The sequence below is a fragment of the Carassius carassius genome, chromosome 40 (assembly GCF_963082965.1).
Source record: "Carassius carassius chromosome 40, fCarCar2.1, whole genome shotgun sequence".
Classification (NCBI taxonomy): Eukaryota; Metazoa; Chordata; class Actinopteri; order Cypriniformes; family Cyprinidae; genus Carassius; species Carassius carassius.
The window spans coordinates 1634658-1648246 of record NC_081794.1 but is presented as its reverse complement, the minus strand read 5'-3'; the positions used below and the strand labels follow the sequence as shown (position 1 = coordinate 1648246).

Sequence of the window (13589 nt, the reverse complement as noted above, 5' to 3'; positions counted from 1 at the left end):
CCAGTAACAAGCAGAGGTCAGGGCAGGCAGCAGAGAATCAGAGTCGGTATAAACAATCCAAGATCAAACACAGAAGGAACAAACACAGGGAAAACGATCAGAAATGCCAGACAGAACTAAACAAGACTTAGCAATAATTGAGAGTCCAAACACAGTATATATAGGGAAGTGCTAATGGGGAACACCTGGTGGTGATTAGCCCTAAGCAAGGGATTCTGGGAAATGGAGTTGGAAATGGGAATGGACACAAGAGTCCTGAGTGGAGAGCTCTCTACTGGAGTTCATGGGCACTCCAGCTGACGATCGTGACAGTTATGCTAGCATGTGTGGAAATATTTAACCCTTGTATAATGTTTCAGGTTAATTTGTTCCGTTTCGATTTTTAAGTTAACATATGATTTTATTCTAGACATTTTGTGACTTTTTCTCATTTAGGGGCCATGAAGATGCATGTAAAGTGAGGATACACTGATTTGTTTTGAAAAGTACTAACATCATTTTATTATGATTGTGATGTTCGCAAGGTCAGTTTGAATCACATTTGATTGTAATGCTAGGCTAAATAGTATTTCATATATCTTGACAGAAAGTAGAAATGGGACCTTATTTTACAGTTTGTGTTAGATAATTTTTTTTTCAGATACACTGAAAATAAAAATAAATAGCTCATTTATACCATCTGTGTCTGTGATTGTAGTGAAAATAGTGAGGGTCAACTTCATCTTCACCTTCTCAGGGTGGTAAAATTCAAAACAAAAAACATAACCATATATACCCGAGGAATATATTGATTTTGGGTCTGTACAGTTGCCTTGCAACCAAAAAAAAAAAAAAGGAAAAAACCTCTTAAATAGGTTAAAATGGCAGACCTGCATTTGTTCATAAGCAGATGCACAGACATAACATCTTGAGGTTACCTATGTAACCATGGTTTCCTGAAGGGAATGAGATGCTTCATTAAATGCTTTGGGAACACCCCTGGCGAAAGCAATTTGAGTCTTTCCTGGCATGCTTCATGGAAGGGGGGAGGACAGAAGGCCTGTAGTACTATGGGACCTGGGGAAGAGGTGGCACCTCAGGGACATACCCAGGTCTCGGGTAAAGAATGCCCTAATCATGCCCGGGGCAAACTCCAGGCATGACACTGTGAATGCCTGAAGGTCCCCTATACTCTCCAGTGAAGATATAGCAAGGAGGAAGACTGTCTCCAGCGTGAGTAGCTTGTCAGAGCCATCTTCAATGGGTTCAAAAAGGAGTATTGCACAAAGCCTCCAGAACCACCACCAGGTCCCACAAGGGCACCTTGGTGAGCTGTACTAGCCTCAGCCTCTGGATGCCACGGAGGAAACGTGTAATGAACAGGTGCTTCCCAAATGATTGATCACCCAGAAAGGCATGGTAAGCAGCTATGGCTGAAACGTAACCCTTCAGAGTGAAGGGGGATAACACTGCAGTGAAATTCCAGAACTGTACCAGCTGGGCAGTTGACTGGGTCTTGCAGACACTGTCCTCACCAAGAAGTTAAAAGCTTTCACTTCAATGTGTACAGTTTCCTCGTGGCAGAAGCTCTGGACTGGAGTATGGTCTCAACATCCACATTTGAGAGACTGAATGCTATGAGCTGTGCCCACTCAGGGGCCATGCCCACAACTCATAACTCCTTCCCTGGGGTGAAGAATGGTGTCCCCCTACTGAGAGAGGAGGACCCTCCTGATCCGAATCTCCAGCATAGGGCCACCGAGGAGAGACAAAAGGTCGGAGAACCATACTCAGGCCGGCCAGAACGGGGCTACTAGCAGAGAGTAGGGAGTAATCTCTCCAGAACTCCTGGGAGCAGAGCAATTGGGGGAAATGCGTACAGACGTAGCCTCGGCTACTTCTGTACCAGCGGGACAACAGTGTGTTGTGTCCTACGATGGGAGTAGATCCACTTCCACCTGGCGGAACTCCCTCCAAAGGAGGTCCACCTGGGTTCTGGGTGGTTCCTTCATTCCCCAGGCCTCAGCCCCTCTCTTGACAGGATGTCTGTCTCCAGATTGAGATGCCCAGGGATGTAGAATGCTCTTAGTGAGAGGAACTTTCCCTGAGCTTTTCCCTGGACTTTTCCTCCTGTGGGAAAACCCTTTGGTTCTGAGCCACCACTGCAAGGGTCCCATTTACAGCAGGCCAAAAGGTATCATGTTGGATGCAGCTGCCATCAGACCCAACAGTCTTTGAAACTGTTTGACAGTAAGTGACTGACCTTCCCTCACTCCCCTCACGCCTGTGAGAATCACTTCGATACGAGCAGGAGACAACTGTGCCTGCATCATTGTCAAATCCCACACCATGCCCAGATATGTGGTTCTTTGTAGCGGAGAAATCACATTTTTCTTGACGTTTAACTGTAACCCCAGATCTTTCATATGGGTGAGAATGACATCTCGATGCAGAGCTGCCATCTGCTCTGACTGAGCATTGTAATTGAGTATACGGATGCCCTGGAGTCGCAACGGAGTAAAGGCAGCAATCACACACCTAGTGGAAATGCGAGGTGATAATAATTCACCCTCATGTCGTTCCAAACCAGTAAGACCTCCATTTATCTTCGGAACAGAGTTTAAGATATTTTAGATTTAGTCCGAGAGCTCTCAGTCCCTCCATTGAAGCTGTGTGTACGGTCTACTGTCCATGTCCAGAAAGGTAAGAAAAACATCATCAAAGTAGTACATGTGATATCAGAGGGTCAGTTAGAATATTTTGAAGCATCGAAAATACATTTTTGTCTAAAAATAGCAAAAACTACGACTTTATTCAGCATTGTCTTCTCTTACGGGTCTGTTGTGAGAGAGTTCAAAACAAAACAGTTTGTGATATCCGGTTCACGAACGAATCATTCGATGTAACCGGATCTTTTTGAACCAGTTCACCAAATCGAACTGAAACGTTTTAAACGGTTGTATCGGTTCGGGTCTCCAATATGCATTAATCCACAAATGACTTAAGCTGTTAACTTTTTTAATGTGGCTGACACTCCCTCTGAGTTCAAACAAACCAATATCCCGGAGTAATTCATGTACTCAAACAGTACACTGACTGAACTTCTGTGAAGAGAGAACTGAAGATGAACACTGAGCCGAGCCAGATAATGCATCAGTTTTCGGATCACCAGTCGTTCTTTCGGACAGTTTGATTCAGTAAACCGGTTGAAGAAAACGGTTCACCGGTTCTTTTGCGCTCGACGTAAAGGTGTCATTGGCGATGATTGCCCTTTATTACAGCCTTCGGTTTACCCGCGCTCATAACATTAGCACAGAATCAGTTCAGAATCAATCACCAAAAGAATCAGTTCGGTTCAGGCGTTCTGTGTGTCAGTCTGTTTCACGCTGAATCACGCATGCGCAGTATCATCAGCTCCTCAGTTCTCGGTTCTCCGTCAGTCATTATCTGGCTCGGCTCAGTGTTCATCTTCAGTTCTCTCTTCACAGCAGTTCAGTCAGTGTACTGTTTGAGTAAATGAATTACTCCAGGATATTGGTTTGTTTGAACTCAGAGGGAGTGTCAGCCACATTAAAAAAGTTAACAGCTTAAGTCATTTGTGGATTAATCCGTATTGGAGACGCGAACCGTTTAAAACGATTCAGTTCGATTTGGTGAACTGGTTCAAGAAGATCCGGTTACATCGAATGATTTGTTCGCGAACCGGATATCACAAACTGCTTTGTTTTGAACTCTCTCACAACAGACACGGAAGAGAAGACAATAAAATATCTTAAACTGTGTTCTGAAAATAAATGGAGGTCTTACTGGTTTGGAACGACATGAGGGTAAGTTATTAATGACATAATTTTCATTTTTGGGTGAACCAACCCTTTAAGTATAACAGTAGCAAACTTTGAGTACACAACTAGTTTACCTCTATGTTTGTAGTTTGTACTGCAAATACACTTAAAGTGAACTTATATGTATAATTATAGTTTAAAATTTTTTATTACTACTACTACTACTAATTATTTACAAATTACTAATATAGTCTCAGTAAACTACTAGTTTAGTAGTTTTATACTTTACATTTTTTTATACTTTTTTTTTTTAAATTCTGTGCAGAAGATGTGTACCATACAACAATGAAAACACAGATTCTAGTAGTATAGCTCAAATGTATTTAGACTTTTTGTAAGTATAAGTCAAGTATACTTAAATGTCATTTTAAGTATATTTATGAGAAGTACATAAATCCCATTTCTGAGAAGTACATAAAAAGTAAACTAAAAGCATAATTTCCTATTTTTAGTTTAAAAGAAGTATACTGATAGCACACTTGAATAAACTTTTAGTAAGGGTACCCAGATCCAGGAACAGTCATGTGACAATCAGTCGTCAAGGGCAACAAAAAGGGTAAATCATGTACACAATAAAATATCTGAATGGGTGAAGCTGAATGAAGCTAGCCTTGACTGATAAGTCAAACAAACAAACAAACAGGAGTTCACTTTCACGTAAGAGGTGTGTTTCTTAAAGGTACAGTGGCAATAACAAAACAAATTGTTCAGCAAAGCATCTGGAGCTCAGTTCTATTATACACAGTACTATTTGACACACACACACACACACACACACACACACACACACACACACACACACACAAACGCACGCACGTACGCAAGCGCACACACACACACACACACACACACACACACACACACACACACACACACATACACACACACACACACACACACACACACACACACACACACACACACACACACACACACACACACACACACACACACAAGAAATTATAACTTTATAAGTTATAGCCTTATAAATATATGATATACCCCACTGTCTTCTCTTTGAGACTTGCAGGCATTAGGCTTATGCAAAAAAATAGCTTGACAAAGAATAAAAATGGTTTCAAGTCAAGTACTTTTTAATAGAAATTCAGCCTGCGTGAATACTGAGATTAGTTATAGTATCTTCCACTTTAACAGAACTGAAATGGTTAAATCTAACAGAAGAGAAGTGGTGGACACACCAGTGGGCCTTCACCCTTTGACAGCACTTAGTCAACAAAAACACAAACTGAGAATATATGGGGTTAAAGGTCAATGGCAGATAAGTCATGAAAAGCCTTGATGAAAGGTAAACTGTGGCAATGACAATAAACAGACGCAGCTTGAATAAAGGGTAAAATGACTTAAAATGGTGAGTGATTTAACTGAAATGTGTATGGAAACAGAAAGTATCCAGTATATTTGATAAGTGTTTGAAATAGTGAGCCATTTATTTTCAAACTTTGGCTATCAAAGTGTTATGAGGCTCTAAACAAATGGCAATTTGCATTGCTCTCTGAAGTACTGTTTTAAATTAAATTCAGGTTTCAAGAAAAGGGCAACAGTGAGAGGAAATCCATTGTTTTGAAGCTTACAAAGTAGCAATGGGAAAATACGATATGGTTGTTAGGATGGTGTTTGGTCGAAAGAGGGAGGATTATGCATTAGTGATGAGAAAGCAAAGCATTTCTGTGTTTGTGAACTTTAGGCACTATTATATCACAGTTGCTTTTCATTAAAACTAGTGCTGCTTAACGATTAATCACAATTAATCACATCCAAAATAAAAGTTTTTGTTTATGTAATATATGTGTGTATACTGTGTATATTTATTATGTATATATAAATACAAACACATGCATGCATATATTTAAGAAAAGATATGTTAGTTTATATACTAAATATTTTTATATATAATATAAAAGATAAGAATATAAATATAAAAATGCATATACATTAAATATAATACATTGAAATATTTTCCAAATATATACTGCATGTGTGTGTATTTCTATATACATAATAAATATACACAGTACAGACACATATATTGTATAAGCAAAAACTTTAATTTGGATTCCATTAATCATGATTAATCGTTTGACAGCACTTATTAAAAAAGATTTAAACATTTTTATTTTTTTTATGTGAAGGTTTCATTAAAACTGTATTGGAAGCTTTTTACCATGCATTCGTCATGTATCCTTTATACTTTTCAAATTCCATTTATATATTTGAATGTTTTAGCTTATCCCAGACAAACATTTCTCAATCTGAAATGTGTAAATGTAAATCTTGTTGAATTATTTAAATGATGTGAAAATATTACAATATTAGTAAAATGCTAAAATGTTATTCTAATCAATGCCATTTTATTCCAAAAACAAAACATAACAGGTAGTTGGCTATAAATATTGGCCACCTCTAAACCAGAAAACATAGAAAAACAGTTTGAAAGCAGTGCAGCTGGGTCTATCATGACTTTATTGACTGATAAAGTAAACATAATGAGACATTATTTGTTAGAGAAACATGTTTAATCTTAAAATATTTTAGACACTAGGCTAATCGGAAAACTGGACGCTACTGGATCAACACCGTCAATTAAAATGAGTGAGAGTTCATTTAACATTTCCATTGTTCGTAAGTATAAAAGCTAAACAGCCTACATCCTTAGCTTTTTAAGAGCATGTTTGATTGTTAGAGAGTCACTAAGAAATTGGTTTGAGTCACATCAGCTTAAGGGTATTATTTTATTGTCAATTTGTTGTAAAGAAATAAGGTTAAATAAAAGATGAATGCAAAATGAGGCAGTTTGAATAAACTGCATGTGGCTCTATTTACTGTCTTGAATAAGTGCCTCAGGGTAACTAAACTCATTATTGACTCAGTATTTTCCTGATATGTCTCAAACATATACATTATAGGCCCGCACCGGACATGTGATGCCCAAGGGTCCAATTAAAAGCTTTTGTTAGTGCATGCACAGTGATAACTACTGATGATTGATAGATTATTATAGTCAAATAGCCAAGCTAGGAGTTTAAAAGGATGTTTTCTAAGGCGCAAAGCCAACGGTTGGGGAACGATAAATGAATCCTTGTACAGTTCAAGTGACAGCTGAACTAGCGGACAGTTTTGTTGTTTTAAATGGTCAAATGTAGTGTTAAACAAGAGTATGTTGAACTATCAACTGGATATATAATGGCAGGTTTAAAGTGAAAAAAAAAAATTCTGGACAGGAATGACGTAAAAATACAGAACCAGGACTGTGAATCAAATTAAATTTGTCAACATGCATTTAAATTATAGTTGCTAATTTGCAACAGTTTTACATAATATGTGTATTATATTTGCTATATTTTAATGTCATGTGATTTATTTCATTTGTATTTTATATGTTTAATGATGATTCTAAGTTAGTTATTTTCGGTTCAGATGCTTACGACACAATATAGATGCTGCCCTTTGGTCAGAGTAATGAGGGACTTGATCCCATAACCTCCTGAGAGATGTCATTTAAAAATTGTTTTGGTACCTAATGTGCGTGACAGCTATTGCTAACCTTCTAATTTTATATCTAAATACATATATATATATATATATATATTTTTTTTTTTTTTTTTTTTTTTTTTGGAAGATTTGATGAGCTTAGATTGCATCTTTTTTATGTCAGAGGTATACATTTTTGACAATCGTCATGAAAACAAATTCGTCATGGAGCCATGGAATACACTTCTTTGACTTTTGTATATGGGAATGAAGCATTGTAAGTATTCTAATCTAAGTATACTGTCTCCCAACAAGTCCTGTCTGATCCATTTATGGATATTTATTTATATTTAACAGGATGACAGGCAACAATGGTCATTTTAAGAAAAGTGTGAGTATGTATATGCATTTATACATGTATACATGTTCGTACCTTCATTTTGAGTTTTATGCTATACCAAGTTCCCCTTTCGTTTTGAATGCTGGATAAGGAAAGTTAAGTTATAGACTTTTATTGCACCTTAACTGCCTATAAAACTGCTGCAAAAACAACAAGTTTATAACATTTTAAATGTGGGCCAGTTGTCAGACAAAGAAGTGTTGTGGACCAATTTCTTAATCATTTCTCAGTTGTAAGCCTTCAAGCTGTCAAATATAAAAAAAAACCTGAGTAAAACTTAAAGTAGGTGAGAGATTTGTTTTCATCTGCAAGTGGTTATAGATTTCTACATTTAAAGCAGGTTTGCACATTTGTTTCTCCTTAAATTTGCACTAAAACTTTTGAAAGGAGGAACTCAGAGATTCATAAATGTTTTAATAATCCATTACTTATTACTTGAACAAATAGAATTACACACTTTGTCATTATCTATGAATTTTAATGTGTATGAACAATGATAAATTACATATATAGAAAGTAATATACTGTTACCCCCCCCCAAATATATGGAAATATTGTATACATGCAATAATGTAAAATATTAATATCAAACAAAAACCTTTATTTTGGATGCGATTAATCGCGATTAATCATTTGACAGCACTAGTTCAAAGAAAAGATAAAAGCAACCCCCCCCCCAAAAGAATATATCAAATAATAACAATATGCACAACCCAGTGTAGATTATATATGAGAGTTATTTAAACAGATGTTGGCCATTAACATCGTATTTATCAACTGTTTCACAGACACATTCCTTTTTCATGTGTCATTCTGTAACAGTCACACAAAAATCCTCAAATATTTGGTCCAAGCTGGATGCCATGACAACCATGACATCATCACGAAGTCCACAATCAGTTTGACAGCACTTGTACAGGAGGGCAGAAATTGCATAATCATCCTTACAACACTGCCCTTCCTTTGCACGGAAACCAAGCAACCTGCTTTTTGGCAAAATAACATTATTGACTTCCACGCCTCAGACTGCTCATGTATTTTTCTCTATTGCACAGAAGCAATTGCACATTTTACAAAAAAAAATGTGGTGGGCAAAGATAGTCTGTTTATGCATTGCAACACTAACCGTTCTAAATATTTAAAAGAAAGACATACTAAGCCAGCATGCTTTGTACGTTGGTGTCATGCAAAACAAAGCCCTCGGTGTCTCTGTCACAGTGAGTCCGTGAGCTCTTGTGAGGGCAAAGGAGGGTGTGGAAATGCCTTCGAAAGGTTTCTGACAAACATGCGTACAGTATTGGATTGGCGCAGCTCCACGAGTACGAAAGCAGCACCACAAACTCAAAGCCACGCGCGAAATCAAGCACCGGGTCTATTTGGTACAGAGAGCAAAAGTTGAAGACGTAGAATGGCAGCCAGCAGATTCCAAACACCAAAACAACCGCCACTACCATCTTAGTAACCTGTGTCTCAAACTTGTGACTTTCCATTGAAGACGTTTGCTCTCTGGCGTTTCTCAGAGTCACTAGAAGTGCCGTGTAAAACACGATCATTACGGTGAATGGCAAGGCGAAGCCCAGTACGAATGTATAGCTAAGAAAGGCCAGCCACCAGGAGTCAGATGCAACATCAGGGTCAACGGTGCACAAACCATAGCTGGCAGAAAAGTGTATAGCCATCGGAAGCACTGGAAACAGAGAGATGAACCACATTAATGTAGCGATGATTTTCGCACGTCGAGGTGTCCGCCAACGAGCGAAGCGCACCGGGTCTACAAGAGCCATATAACGATCAACACTCATCACCGTTAAGCAGAACACGCTTGTGAACTGATTGATGCCATCCAGAACCATAACCAGCTTACAAACGGCTTCTCCGAAGATCCACTGGTCCTGGAAGTTTTGGATGGCGATGAACGGGAGTCCGACCATGAAGAGGCCGTCCGCCAAAGCCAAGTTGAAAATGTAGACGGTGGTCGCCGAAGACATTTTGTCCAGTTTCAGAATGGTGACGATGACCAGCGAGTTCCCGGCCAATCCCACGATGCACACGGCCAGGTACAAGACGGCCACGGTAACAGTGAAAGCATCGAAGTCCTCCCGAATGTAGATGTTGTTAATCGCGCTGCTGTCCAGATCTACGATCGACACGTTGTCGTAAAACATTCCCAAAGGTTTTGAGGTTTCCATTTCTGGTCAGAAACGGTTCGTAGTTCTTGTAGGAGAAGATCGGATGTATTCAATCTTGATGAAATTTCCAAAAATGGTTTGTATAGTCGTCGCAGGAGAAGTTCAATGTATTAGAGCTTGACAAAATGTCAAAAATGGTTTGTAGTGGTTGCAAGAGAAGTTTTAAGGTAGCATTGTAACTTGATGAAATTTCTCGAAAAATACGGTTTGCAATCTTTGCAGAAGTTCAAATGAATTAGAAATTGACAAATGTTCTGGTCAAAAACAGTTTGTAATCCTTGCAAAGTACAAATGTATAGGAAATCGCCGAACTATCTGGAAGAAACTGGATTGTAGTCCTTGAAGATGTTCAAAATGTATTAGATCTTGCAAAAATTTCTGCTCAAAAGTGGTTTGTAATCCTCGCAGAAGTCCAATCGAATTAAAACTTGACAAGTGTTCTGCTCAAAAACAGTTTGTTGTTCAAATGTACCGGATCTTGCCAAAATGAGTTATTGATCTCCTCAGGTTTGCATCCACCTTGTCCTTGAAGCTGGTTTATTTTTTTTTCCAATCTCGAGAGCTTCTCCCAATTGCTCTTTGAAGAGATTTCAGCATAAACTTGGAGGATAAACAGGCTTCACCCAAAAAGAGCTGGCACTCAAACGACTGCTTGAAAGATCTGGAAACCTACTGGGTGTTTGACCCTCCTAGTGAGATCTTATATATCCCCCCTGCAGCGTCCAAAGTGTGTGTGTGTGTGTGCATAGAGTCATCCGCTGACTCCGATAAGCTGCGCCGGCTCGTTCCAATCCGCTGTTAAGAGGTTTCCAGGGTGCCATCTGTTACAATACTTTTGTTTTCATAACTAAACACCCTTGTCAGAAGGTCCATCCAGGCTCTTTCTTTCACACTCCCTTGCTCACATTTTCCTCCTTCTCTCCACCCCTCTGTTTCCTCCCTTTCCTCGCAGTTCAGTGGGGGGTCAATCTGAGCCGATCAACCCCCAACTTCCCCTCTGGGCCACCCACTTTCCAAATACGTCCCCAAAGGATGCGTGATGAATCTGGCCTGTCTCCCTCTGCTTGTTTTAATGTGCTGCGTTCCCCCCTTCAGTGTTTATATTTCTCGTCGATTGTTGGTCAGTAAATAATTTATCACTCTCAAGGCCTCGGCGGGTGGAAACGGTTGCAGATAAAAGGGCAATGAGCGATCACCTTAGTCCTGTTCCTCCTCGGACACGCATAGTTGGAATGCCGCAGATCTCACAGTGAACTTCCCAGGATAAGAGTAAATTATCCACCGTTTTGGTAGTAGATATGTCTTTATGCAACATGCAGATTGTTTTGGAGGTCGCTCTGCTCCCAATTCCATGAAATCATTCCTAGAATTTGGACTTTCCTTTGGCATGTTACTGTAAACTTGGAAAAGCTTTAAGCTTATTTAGAGGTTTAAAGGGCCTCGAGTGAGTTGAAGACAGGTATCCAGACCTCTCCAAATAAATCTACACGGTCGGCATTTGGTTTCCCTGCTCTGGGCTTGAGTTTTCTTGTATCTCTTAACAAGGAACATACCGGGCTTACAAATAACATGTGGTTTCTAAGAATAAGAAGAACTAGGATTTGATTCAAAACGTTCTGAAAACTTTCCTCCAACAACCTTTCATGCGTGTTCTAGGTCTCATCTGTGCATCTCTTTGTTCCTTTGTCTTGCATGTTATTTTGTCTTTAATTAGTTCCATTATTTCTGTTTATCCCCCTTTTATCTTTCATCTCTGTTCTCTGATTTATTTTAGTTAATCTTAAACCGAATTACAGATCTCAAATGCACATAGTGAATGCTTTATTTTTAAATCTTTACAATTTTTCCGGTAACAGTTCCTGAAGAGAAATCCAGTATAATGTATATATATATATATAGTGATGTTCTTTGTGATGGAAATCATTTTAATATTTCAGTTTGTGGTCCCCTGATGTTTTAAAACCGTCAAACTTCAATGAACAACCCTGATGGACTTGATATGGAGTTTATATGGTTAGTGTCACGAAAGAAACCACCGTCTGCTCACCATAAAGGAGACGAGAAGCAGCACAGGATAGATAACCAGATGAGTTTCCAAGAAAGCTGTCGTTATCAAACAAGAAATTAGAGCAAATAAATGAGAAAAGAGATGAGATAAAAGGAGAGTAATAACTGAAGAGCAAATATAAAGGAGCTAATTAAAGAACACATGACAAAAATAAAAAGATAAAGGGCTAGAGATAAGAAAAGGTTGATTAGAGAAATAATGCAATATAAAAAGTATTAAATTGTATCATTGATGGGATTGGAATATAATTTGAACGGGGTTCAAACTTAGGTCACTTGAATATAAAGCAACGTGTAAGTATCAGAGCACAGGATAATAAAGTTGGGGCACCAAAAAAATATTGAATAAAATTTCATAAAATTGATATTTAATAATTTGATAATTGTATTATTATTCAATTTTATTTATAATTAATATTTTATTTATTTATAATATTATTGACATATTTATTATTCTGTTCTTCTTCTTCTTTTTAATATTCTGTATAGACTACAGTAAAAAAAAATAAAAAATTCTTCCAAACAATGTTAACTCCTAATAATGTTGCTCCTAATAATAATAAAAAAAGTATTTTATTACAAAATGTACTCAAGTAATCTTTGTTTTATTACAGATTCTATTTTATTATTTTATTATTATGTTTTACAGTATATAAAGCAGCAGCAGGTCACCATATCAAGAAGCACATTATATTTATAGTTTTATGTATATATAATTATTTATTTTTTCACCGAAAGGTTAACGCATTATTTTGTCCTAATACGTTTCCAAATCCTTCCAGAATAATCCTGCATGTAGAAAAAATATATAACTAGTGAAGTTTCTTTCTATTTCAGTAAATCCACTACTTTGCAACATTAATTTAGCTTTAAACTTCTAAAATGTTTAGTCAGGTAAATCAGAATGTGAATGTAGCTGACGAGGGTCCTTTAAAACACAGTTGAAAATCTGGAATCTGAAGGTGCAAAAAAATAAAAATAAAACCTTAATATTTAAAAAATCGAAATGAAGTCTTTAGCAATGCATATTTCTAATCAAAAGGTAGGAAATTTACAAAATGTCTTCACTAAAATTCCATATAATGAAAGCTAAAGGCATAGTTGCTGGTAGACTTCCAAAGTATTTATTTTTCATGCTATAAAAGTTAATGGGTACCAGAAATGGTTTTGTTAGAACATGCAGGGGATTTAAAAGATGACTTCAATTGAACAGATGGATACTGTTAGGTGTAAGATTTTTGGAAGTAAAAAATAATTTTACCTTATAATTTACAGTAAAAAACTCAAAGCTCACATTTGATATTTTTTGTTTAAATAATAAATGATGCTTTTTTTTGTTTGTGGATGACAGTTAAACAAATTTTAATGTTGTTAAATGTTTATTGCATTGTTTTAGTGTTGCATGTTTTGTATATTTCACCAGGTCATAAGGTTGGTATATTATATCAGTTAATAAAATATACAAGTTTTACTGTAAATTAAAGTTCAGTCTTTAAAACCTAAACTGTTAGTACTCTATTGTTATGAACAATTTTTGGCAACTACAGCTGTCAACTTATTTACTGTTGTTGATTTTACAGTGTATCTTTTTTTCAGTCTGGGATTTGCTGCAGGGGTAAGAAA

The 13589-nt window shown here is 37.3% G+C and overlaps 1 pseudogene; it reads right to left on the bottom strand.

Moving 5' to 3' along the window:
- Window positions 1–8935: 8935 nt before the first annotated feature.
- Window positions 8936–10981, bottom strand: LOC132122571 (somatostatin receptor type 2-like; annotated as a pseudogene).
- Between the last annotated feature and the right edge of the window lie 2608 nt (window positions 10982–13589).